This window comes from Heterodontus francisci, unplaced genomic scaffold, assembly GCF_036365525.1.
Source record: "Heterodontus francisci isolate sHetFra1 unplaced genomic scaffold, sHetFra1.hap1 HAP1_SCAFFOLD_414, whole genome shotgun sequence".
NCBI classification, from domain to species: Eukaryota; Metazoa; Chordata; class Chondrichthyes; order Heterodontiformes; family Heterodontidae; genus Heterodontus; species Heterodontus francisci.
In genome coordinates, this window is record NW_027142114.1 from 494,623 (window position 1) to 504,988 (window position 10,366).

A 10,366-nucleotide genomic window follows, 5' to 3' on the forward strand; every position below is an offset into this window, starting at 1 on the left:
GTATGCCTTCTTGACCACTCTATTGACCTGCGTTGCCACCTTCAGGGAACAATGGATCTGAACACCCAAATCTCTCTGCGCATCAATTTTCCCCAGGCCTTTTCCATTTACTGTATAATTCACTCTTGAATTGGATCTTCCAAAATGCATCACCTCGCATTTGCCCTGATTGAACTCCATCTGCCGTATTTCTGCCCAACTCTCCAATCTATTTATATTCTGCTGTATTCTCTGACAGTCCCCTTCACTATATGCTACTCCACCAATCGTAGTATCGTCTGAAAACTTACTAATCAGACCACCTATACTTTCCTCCAAATCATTTATGTATATCACAAACAACAGTGATCCCAGCACGGATCCCTGTGGAACACCACTGGTCACACGTCTCCATTTTGAGAAACTCCCTTCCACTGCTACTCTCTGTCTCCTGTTGCCCAGCCAGTTCTTTATCCATCTAGCTAGTACACCCTGGGCACCATGCACCTTCACTTTCTCCATCAGTCTACCATGGGGAACCTTATGAAACGCCTTACTGAAGTCCATGTATATGACATCTACAGCCTTTCCCTCATCAATCAACTTTGTCACTTCCTCAAAGAATTCTATTAAGTTGGTAAGACATGACCTTCCCTGCACAAAACCATGTTGCCTATCACTGATAAGCCCATTTTCTTCCAAATGGGAATAGATCCTATCCCTCAGTATCTTCTCCAGCAGCTTCCCTACCACTGACGTCAGGCTCACCGGTCGATAATTACCTGGATTTTCCCTGCTACCCTTCTTAAACAAGGGGACAACATTAGCAATTCTCCAGTCCTCCGGGACATCACCCGTGTTTAAGGATTCTAATTGAATGATGGAGCAGGGTCGATGGGCTGAATGGCCTGCTCCTGCTCCTATGTTCCTTCAAACACGTGATTGTTTTCCTTCATTAACTCAAACCTCTCCAAGTTTCTGTTGATTTCTTCTCTAATTATTGTTTGTAAAACATTACTGATGTTCAACTAACTGGTCTGTAATTGCTAGGACTGTGCTCACATCATCATGAAGAAGATGCAGGTTTAAGGTAATTGGCAAAGAACCAGAGGCAAAATGAAGAGAATTTTCTTACACAGTGAGTTGCCAAAGTTAGAGCCCCCGGTTATCTAGAAACATACAGGGTAAGATAAATCAGATCAAAGAAAGCTTATGACAGGCACAAACAAATAATACTTCAGAAAGCTGAGAGGAGTAAAGAAAGTGCAGGGGTGAAGTAAAAAAACGAAATTAGAAAAGCAAAGAGAGGGCATGAAAAAATATTGGCAGGTAAAATCAAAGAAACCCCAAAGATGTTTTATCAGTACATTAAGAATAAAGGGATAACTATGGAAAGGGGAGGGCCTATCAGAGATGTAAAAGGTAGTTTGTGCATGGATGCAGAAGATGTTGGCAGGGTCCTTAATGGGTTTTATGTCTCTGTCTTCATAAAAGAGAGGGATGATGCAGACATTGTCGTTAACGAGGAGGATTGTGAAATATTAGATACAATCAGCATAATGAGAGAGGAAGTACTCGAGGGTTTGAAATCCTTGAACGTGGATAAATCGCCAGTGCCGGATGGATCGTAGCTCAGGCTGTTAAAGGAAGCGAGGGGGGAAATAGCAGATACTCTGAGGATCATCTTCACATTCTCACTAGATACAGGCGAGGCAGTAGACGATTGGAGGTCTGTGAACATAGTGCCAGTGTTTAAAAATGGTGCGAAGGTTAGGCCAAATAATTAGAGTCTGGTCAGTCTGACCTAAAGGCCTGTTACCCGACCCAAACCCGACGAGACCCGACGTAATATGTCGGGTTCGGGTCGCTCTTCCGGATCCGGCTTTCGGGCACGGTTTGGGTCGGACACACACAGTACTACCTTTTGATCGGCTGGGAGGAAAAGGGAAGTTGAGTAAGTAAGCATTATAGTTTGAAAAGTCATCCTCAGCTGAGAGTCCGAGATGTCAAGGAGGGAAACGTGCATCTGGACTCCACAGACTCTGAGTCTGCGCAGTGAGAAAGTGAGTGTTTCTATGATGTCACCGCGCTCATGCTGCAGCTTCCTTCCATTCCATCCAAAAGTGCTAAGTCCAGTGAGTGCAATATGGTCGGGTCAGGCTCGGGTCCGATGTTGTTCTGTCAGGATCGGTCGGGTTTTATTTCCAGACCCGAGCAGGCCTTTAGTTGGACATCGGTGGGCAAATTATTAGAATCAATTCTCAGAGCAACGATAAACTGTCACTTCCAAAGGCAAAGATTAATCAGGGATAGTCGGCATGGATTTGCTAAGGGAGGGTCTTGTCTTACTAATACAATTAAGTTTTTTGAGGAAGGAGCAAGAAGGATTGATAAAGGTAGTGCAGTGGATGTGGTCCACATGTATTTTAGTAAGGCGTTTGAAAAGGTCCCACATGGCAGACTGATCAGAACAGTGAAAGCTCATGAGATACAGGGGAATGTGGCAAGTTGCTTCCAAAATTGGATCAATGTCAGGAAACAAAGGGTAATGGTCGACAGATGTTTCTTGTGAATGGAAAGCGGTGTCTGGTGGCGTTCCCAGGTCTCAGTGTTGGGTCCCTTGCAATTTGTGATATATATTAATGCTTTGGACTTAAATGTGGGAGGCATGAGTGGAAATTTGCTGATGGCACAAAAATTGGTCATGTAGTTGATAGTGAAGAGGATAGCTGTGGACTCCAGAATGATATCAATGGTTAAATGGTTTGGTTGAGTGGGCGGAAAAGTGGCAAATGGAAGTCAATCTGGGGAACTGTGATGTAATGCAGTTGGGAAGGGCAAATAAAGCGAAGGAATACACAACAGACAGGAGGATATTGAAAGGGGTAGAAGATGTTAGAGACCTTGGAGTGTTTGTCCACAGTTCCTGGAAGGTGGCAAGACAGGTAGACAGAGTGCTGAAGAAGGCATATGGAATGCTTTCCTTTACTGGCCGATATATAGAATACAAAAGGAGGGATGTAATGCTGGAATTGTATAAAACACTGGTTAGGCCACAGCTGGAGTATTGTGTACAGTTCTGGTCACCACATGACAGGAAGGACATAATTGCTTTGGAGAGAGTACAGAGAAGATTTTCAAGAATGTTACCAGTGATGGAAAACTGCATCCATGATGAAAGATTGGATAGGCTAAGATTGTTTTCTTTAGAACAGAGGAGACTTAGGGGTGACTTGATTGAGGTGTACAAAATGATGAGGGGGCCCAGCTAGAGTAGCCAGGGAGCACCTGTTTCCCCGAGCGGGGAGGTCAATTACCAGAGGGCACAGATTTAATTGATTGGTAGATGGATCAGAGGGAACATGAGGAAAAACCTTTTCACCCAGAGGGTGGTGGGTGTCTGGAATTCACTGCCAGGACGGTGGTGGAGGCAAAAAACATCAATTATTTTAATAGGTACCTGGACCTACACCTGAAGTGCTGCAACTGGCAAGGCCATGGACCAGCGGCTGGAAGATGGGATTAGATTGGGCGGCTAGAGACACATTGGGCTGAATAGCCTCCTTTTGTGCGTTCACCCTTCCATGGATATTTGGTCCAATCTGTTGTGGGTGGGATCTGGAATTCACTGCCTGAAAACATGGTGGAAGCAGATTCAATACTATCTTTCAAAAGGGAATTTAACAAAAACTTGACAAGGAAAAAAAAACAATCGGAGTCTGGGGAAAGAGGAGGGAGAGGAACTAATTAGATATCTCTTTCTAAGGGACAGCACTGACCGAATAGCCTCTTTATGTGCTGCATCAATCTCTGATTATATGAACAAGAGACACAGAGAGAGATGGAGAAAGGGTGAAAGAAGGGAAGAAAAATAGAGACAGAGTGAAAGTGAAGCTTGTACCAGTTTTCAGGGGTAGGGATTGTGATTCGTGATCTGCCCGTGCCCATTCCTGTTGAGGCAGGTGACACACAAACTTCCTGCTGCCTCCTCATTTCCATGAATTCTACATGCTGCCCAGGGTAACCCGCGCTGCTGTCTGTCTGCAAGCTTAACAGGGACCTAACTGTGTGTGAGGCTGGCACGTGCTTCAGCCAGGATTCAGCTCTTAAAGGTAGTCTGTCCCTCTTAAAGGGAATCTTTACTGAATCACAGGAGGCTGCTGCTGCTGACTGTGAATGCTGCAATTGGAGACAAGATAAATGTAATACTAGGACAGAGAGAGGTCTCTGCTGTTCACGGATGTGGTGTTGGAGGCCTTAGTCATGGAGGTTGACCAGAGGAGAGTGGCCATGTTTCTGTGGGGTGGGGCGGAGACCCTTAAGGAACGTCTTCCGAAGGGAATGGGAGCAGGTGTTCAGGGAGGTCAAATGCAAGAATCTGGCCCCGAGGACCTGGCAGCAGAGCCAGAAGAAGTTTCATGAGCTCACACGGGTGGTCAATGTCAGTGAATTCATCGCCACATGGCATCTCCTACCCCCAACATCACCAACCTCTCACACAGCTCAATGTACCACACCCCCATCACTTAGTTTCAAAGACGTATAGCAAAGCTGCTGGAATGGCTGATTGGTGTCAGATCAAATCCCTCTGCACACTACCAGCACATACTTGGTGAACAGGGACAAGAGCCCTGTTTAGCATGCAGCACTGAAAGTGACCGGCAGCTCAGCCCATACCATTTTATGGATCCACACTTCCATGGCATTGGGCCCAGTGACACTGCAGAGCTGAGAATACCTGCCAAAGACAGAAACAGAGGGAAAGAAGCCTTCTTTTAAATGGGAATTGAAGAAAAGACTTGAAGGCAGGAATATGGGAATGGACAGGGCAATGGGACTAATTGAGGGTGAGATTCAAACACAAGAATGAGAATATTAAATTTAAGTTGCTGCCGGTCCCGGAGCTAATGTAGATCAGTGAGCACAGGGGTGATGGGTGATCAGGATTTGGGGTGATGGGTGATCAGGATTTGGTGCGAATTAGTTTACAGGCAGCAGAGTTCTGGATGGGCAGTGGTTTATGGAGGTTTATAACTGGGAGGGTGACCAGGATAGAATTGGAATAGTCAAGTGTAGATTTAACAGATTTAAAGATTGGTGAAGACAAATGTAGGTCAGAAACAGGGGAATTAATTATGGGGAACAAAGAAATGGCTGACCAACTAAATGCATACTTTGGTTCTGTCTACACAAAGGAGAATACAAATATCATATCAGAAATGTTGGGGAACACGGGGTTTAGTGAGAGAGAGTAACTTAAGGAAATCTGTATTAGTAGAGAAATGGTGTTGGGGAAATTGATGATATTGAAGGCCGATAAATTCCCAGGGCCTGTTAATCTACATCTCAGAGTACTGAAGGAAGCGGTCCCAGAAATAATGGATGTATTGGTGGTCATCTTCCAAAATTCTATAGATTCTGGAACATTTCCTACAGATTGGAATGTAGCTAATGCAACCCCAGGGAGGTTGAGAGAAAGCAGGGAATTATAGACCAGTCAGCCTGACTGTGGAGAAATGTGAAGTGATTCATTTCGTAGGAAAGACATGGAGAGAAAATATAGAATAAAGGTTACAATTCTAAAAGGGGTTCTGGAGCAGAGGGACCTGGATGTATATGTGCATCGGTCATTGAAGGTGGCATGACAGGATCAGAGAGCAGTTAATAAAGCCTACAGTATCCTGTAGCATGGAATACAAGAGCAAGGAGGTTGTTTTGAACTTGTATAAGACACTAGTTCGGCCTCAGCTGCAGCGTTACGTCTAGTTCTGGGCACATTAGATAACATGGAAACATTGGAGAGTGTGAAAAAACATTCACAAGAATGGTTCCAGAGATGACGAATATCAGTATTGAAGATAGACTGGAGAAGTTGGAACATTTTCCTTGCAGAGGAGAAGGCTGAGAGGAAATTTGAAAAAGGTCTGCAAAATTATGAGGTGTCTGGACAGAGTGGAAAGGGAAAAACTGTTCCCATTCCTGAAAGGATCGAAAGCGAGAGGACAAAGAATTAAAGTAATTGGTAAAAGCAGCAGAAGTGACATGAGGAAAACATTTTCATACAGCGAGTGTTAAGGTCTGGAATGCACTGCCTGAGAGTGTGGTGGAGGCAGATTCAATCGAGGCATTCAGGAGGAAATTGGATAGTTATCTGAAAAGGAAGATTGTACAGAGTTACAGGGAGAAGGCAAGGGAGTAGCACTAGATAAATTGCTCTTTCGGAGAGCCAGTGCAGACTCGATGGACAGAATGGCCACCTTCTGTGCTGTAACAATTCTGTGACTCTGTGGCATTCGACCACAAAATAAGCTTCCAACCTCATATTCGTGCCATCACTATGACCACCTATTCCCACCTCAATAAGATCGCCCAACTTCACTCCTGTCTCAACTCATCTGCTGCTGAAGCTCTCATTCATGTTTTCATTACCTGTAGACTAGACTATTCCAAGTCATTCTCCCACATTCTACTATCTGTAAACTTGAGGTAATCTAAAACTCTGCTGCCTGTGTCTTAACTCACAACAAGTCCCATTCCCCGATCACTGACCTACATCAGCTCACTGTCAAACAATGCCTTTATTTTAAAATTCTCAATCATATTTTCAAATCCGTCCATGGTCTCACCCCTCACTATCTCTGTAATCTCCTCCTGCCCGACAACCCTCTGAGATATCTCTACTCCACTAATTCTGGCCTCTTGTGCATTCCTGATATTAATTACTCCCCCATTTCTGGCCGCACCTTGAGTTGCCTCGGTCCCGAGCTCTGGAATATCCTCCCTACACAGCTCCACCTCTCCACCTCACTTTTATCCTTTAAGACAGTCCTTTAAATCTTACCTCTTTGACCAAGCTTTTGGTCTCCTAACCTAATATCTACATTTGTGGTTCAGTGTTATACTTTGTTTCATAATGCTGCTGTGAAGTACCTTGGGATAAGTTCTTGTTGAAGTTTTCCAGACATGATTTTTCATTAGTATATCTGTGCTGCTTGAAATTAATTATGCTGTGCTTTTCCAACCAACGAATATTTCTGTCCTGGGTTGTGAAATTTCCCCACCACTGACGTCAGATGGACTGGACAGTACAGGGTTTGCTCCATCTCTCCATTTGTAACCAGGGTGTAACATTTACAACCCTCCAGTCCTCTGTCACACTCCCATATCCAAGGAGAAGTGAAAGATTCTGTCAAGTGCCTCTACTATTTCCACCATTCCTTCCCTCAGCAATCCTTATACATCCCATCCAGACTGGGTAAATGTTCTATTTTATTGTGGTACAAAAAGAGTTGGATTGAAAGGGGTTAACTGAACCTGTTTGTTCAGTGACTGTAATTAATGTCAGTCTCCATGGACTCTAATTGTGTCACTGGAGGGTTTCCCGCTGCTATTAATAAGGGACTGCTTTCAATGCGTTATCACATAGTGTTAGCGGGAGCATCAGACCTGGCACTAACAGGGATCAGCAGCTCCAGAGAGAGGGAGAGGATAGATCAGAATCTGAGAGCAATAGATTGAAATGCTCCAACAATGGATCAGAATCTGAGAACAATTGACCGGAATGTTACAACAATGGGTCAGAATATGAGGACAATAGATTGGAATGTTACAACAATGGGTCAGAATATGAGGACAATAGATTGGAATGTTACAACAATGTGTCAGACACTGAGAACAATAGATTGGAATGTTACAACAATGGTTCAGAATTTGAGAACAATAGACTGGAATGTTACAACAATGGGCAGGAGTTTTATTTGGGAGTATGACCGTCTTTCTGCCAATTATGATCGGTTCCCATTAGAGTATCGGATCTATCGCGCATTGAAGATTATGCAACACATTTACTATCCCATCCTTGCTATTATCAGTGTCCCTGGTAAGTCTCTCTATCTAGCGATGAATGTTATCAACCAAGTTTAGCAACTTTGTCATTTACTCTGCCCTCCTTGTTACTTTTGTTATCCCTGACAAAACTCTATCTCCAGCGATGAGCTCTATAAACTATTGCTACTTGTATTAGAGTTCATGGAATTTACTCTACCGTGTTTTCAGCTGTTGCTTCCCCTGCTAAGTCCCTATTTCCCGCTATGTGATCTGTAAACCGCGTTTCACTGAAATAATGTTCTTACAATTTTAATTTTGGGAAGAGTGGAGCTCGTGCAATCGGTCTCCTTCGGAAATTCTGTCCATATCCATGAACCACGTACCCCTAACTGGCTAATGTCTGAGGTTGAACCAGACAGTTTGCATCCTATGCGTTCTATTTAACCCTGAGCTGCGTTCTGACCCCTTATTCTCTCCATCACCTGCCCTGCCTATTACCAGCTCTGTAATATCATCCGTCTGCCTCACCTCACCTGCTACATAAACCCTCATCTGTGCCCTTGTTAACATAGAAACATATAAAATAGGAGCAGGAGTAGGCCATTCGGCCCTTCCAGCCTCCCCCGCCATTCATTATGATCATGGCTGGTCGTCCAACTCAGCAACCTGTTTGCGCTTTCCCCCCTTATCCTTTGAACTCTTTCATCCTAAGAGCTATATCTAGCTCCTTCTTGAAAACATGCAATGTTTTGGCCTCAACTGCTTCCTGTGGCAGCGAATTCCACAGACTCATCACTCTCTGGGTGTAGAGATTTCGCATCTCAGTCCTAAAAGGTTTACCCTGTATCATTAGACTATGACCACTGGTTCTGGACGCCACCACCATCGGGGACATCCTTCCTGTATCTGTTCTGTCAAGTCCTGTTAGAATTTTATAGGTTCCTATGAGATTCCCCATCATTCTTCTGAATTACAGCGAACATAATCCTAACCGACTCAATCTCTCCTCATACGTCAGTCCCGCCATCCAGGGAATCAGTCTGGTAAACCTACAGCAAGAACATCCTTCCTTAGATAAGGAGACCAAAACTGCACACAATATTCCAGGTGTGGCCTCACCAAGGCCCTGTATAATTGCAACAAGACATCCCTGCTCCTGTACTCGAATCAGCTCGCTGTGAAGGCCAACATACCATTTACCTTCTTTACAGTCCTTTGCACCTGCATTCTTACCTTCAGTGACTGGTGTACGAGAACACCCAGCTCTCCTTGCATATTCCCCTCTCTCAGTTTATAGCCATTCAGATAATAATCTGCCTTCCTGCTTTTGCTGCCAAAGTGATTAACCTCACATTTATCCACATTGTACTGCATCTTCCATGCATTAGCCCACTCACTCAATTTGTTCCAAATCACCCTGAAGCCTCTCTGCATCCTCCTCACAACTCACCCTCCCACCCTGTTTTGTGTCATCTGCAAATTTGGAGATATTACATTAGTTCCCTCATCGAAATCAGTAAGATATATTGTGAATAGCTGGGGTCCTATCACCAATCCCTATGGTACCCCACTAGTGACTGCCTGCCATTCGGAATAAAATACCCATTTATTCCTACTCTTGGGTTTCCTGTCTGCCAACCAATTTTCTATCTATCACAATGCACTAGCACCAATCTCATGCGCTTTAATTTTACACACTAATCTGTTATGTGGGACTTTGTCGAAAGCCTTCTGAAAGTCCAAATAAACCACATCCACTGGCTGTCCCTCATCAACTCCACTAGTTACATCCTCGAAGAATTCTTGTAGATTTGTCAAGCGTGATATCCCTTTCGTAAATCCATGCTGACTCTGTCCGATTCTACCACTTTTCTACAAGTGCTCTGCTATAAAATCTTTGATAATGGACTCTAGAACAATGGAGAGGGTTGATGAGGGTGGTGTGATTTAAGTTATATTTATAGACTTTCAAAAGGTGTTTGATCAAGTTACATTCAATAGACTGATTCGGAAAACTGAACCCTATGCAGTGATTGATAAAACAATGGAGACGGTTGCTGAGGGAAGGAATGGTGGAAATAGCAGAGACACTGTCAGAGTCTTCCAATCCTCCTTGGATATGGGAGTCATGACAGAGGACTGGAGGGCTGTAAATGTTACTCCCTGTTACAAAAGGAGAGATTAGATAAATCCCGTAACTACTGACCAGTCAGTCTAATGTCGGTGGTTGGAAATTACTAGAGGCCAGAACCCAGCACAAAAATATATCTTTCTTGGAAAAACATGGGATAATAAATAACAAACAGCACTGATAGTTTAATGGAAAATCATGTCTGATAATCTTGATCAAGTTCGTTGATGACATAACTGTGAGTGTTGATGAAGATAACATGTTTTGTGTTATGTGCACAGAATTTCAAAAGGCCGGTGATCAAATGACATTTCATAGACTTGTTATGAAAAATGGAAGACATGGATTAATGTGACAATGATAGTGTGGATATGATACTGACTCATGGACAGAAAGCAGAGAGAAGTGGTGAATAGACATTGTTCAGAC